The 1,719-nt window shown below is 43.5% G+C and overlaps 1 pseudogene; it reads left to right on the forward strand.

Moving 5' to 3' along the window:
- The first annotated feature begins 915 nt into the window (after window positions 1-915).
- On the forward strand, window positions 916-1,098 carry LOC136385955 (overexpressed in colon carcinoma 1 protein homolog pseudogene; annotated as a pseudogene).
- The last annotated feature ends 621 nt before the right edge of the window (window positions 1,099-1,719 follow it).

Raw genomic sequence — 1,719 nt, forward strand, 5'->3', positions numbered from 1 at the left:
TGATTACTATTATATGCATTTTATATATGAAGTGACTGAGGCTCTGAAAAGTTATAAACTTGGCCAAGGTCACATGATTTTACTTAATTGTTTGTATTTTCTGTTATACTATTCTTTTTTTTTTTTTTTTGGTATTTTTCTGAAGTTGGAAACGGGGAGGCAGTCAGACAGACTCCCGCATGCGCCCGACTGGGATCCACCCGGCATGCCCACCAGGGGGCGATGCTCTGCCCTTCTGGGGCGTTGCTCTGTTGCAACCAGAGCCATTCTAGCGCCTGAGGCAGAGGCCACAGGGCCATCCTCATCGCCCGGGCCAACTTTGCTCCAATGGAGCTTTGGCTGTGGGAGGGGAAGAGAGAGACAGAGAGGAAGGAGAGGGGGAGGGGTGGAGAAGCAGATGGGTGCTTCTCCTGTGTTCCCTGGCCGGGAATCGAACCCGGGACTTCTGCATGCCAGGCTGACGCTCTACCACTGAGCCAACTGGCCAGGGCCACTATTAGTTCTTGAGACTGGAGATTATGTTGCTAAATTCTAATATTCAGTTTAGTACTTGATAATTTTATTCCATTCACCATTCATGCAGCAGAACTTGTTTTATGCAATACACCATCATATGGCACTGATCAAAACACAAGAATCCTATTTCATGGAGCTTACGGGTGAGGACAAGAGCTACAAATCCAGGTCAAAGGGTCCATGGATAGAATTTAGACATCTGTTAACTTGAATGAAAAAAAATGACAACTTCCTTTGCATTAACCTCTAACAAAAGTACAGTAGTCCTGCCCTGGGCCGCTCTGCCCTGGCCCTGTGCATCCTATACCTGCTTCCTGCTGTGGTTCACCTCACTCCACCTTTCTCTGCCCCATGACTTGTGGACACCAGCTGCTATTGCCTTTTGTGGCCAGCAGTGCGATGGGCTTTGGGAATAGCACCACCACCAGCACAGGCATGGGTTGAGGCCCTGCATGATCAGCTAAAGATATAACAGAAGAATCAATAAAACAAAATAACAAGAGGAGAAACTAGGGAAGCATATATGTTGGTTCCCCACCTGAAGCTGTCAATGTGATAGCCAATCAAACTAAGACTGCTTGAAAAAATTAGAAGAAAATATCATGACTTAATAATACATCTGGTAAGAGGTTAATATCCAAAATTTATAAACTAAACACCAAAAACACAACCAATTCAATTAAGAAATGGACAAGGGACCTGAATAGACACTTCTCCAAAGAGGACATGCAGCTGGCCAAGAGACACGAAAAGATACTCAATGCCACTAATCATTATAGAAATACAAATTAAAACCACAATGAGATATCACCTCGTACCTGTCAGGAATGGCACTCATCAATAAACAAACAGCAAGTGCCGGCAAGGGTGTGGAGATATGGGAACCCTTGCGCACTGTTGTTGGGAACGCAGACTGGTGCAGCCATTGTGGGAAGCAATATCGAGGTTCCTCAAAAAATGAAAACTGAAACTGCCTAATGACCCAGGGTTTCCTCTTCTGGGAATAGATCCAAAAAACCCAAAACACTAATTAGAAAATATATATGCACCCCTCTGTTCACTGCAGTATTGTTTATTATTTTAAAAAATATTTATTGAATTTATTGGTATGACATTGGTTCCTAAAATTATGTAGGTTTCAGGTGTACAATTCTATAATACATAGACATGGAGAACAGACTGTCAGCTGTCAGAAGGGATGGT

This window comes from Saccopteryx leptura, chromosome X, assembly GCF_036850995.1.
Source record: "Saccopteryx leptura isolate mSacLep1 chromosome X, mSacLep1_pri_phased_curated, whole genome shotgun sequence".
Taxonomy (NCBI): Eukaryota; Metazoa; Chordata; class Mammalia; order Chiroptera; family Emballonuridae; genus Saccopteryx; species Saccopteryx leptura.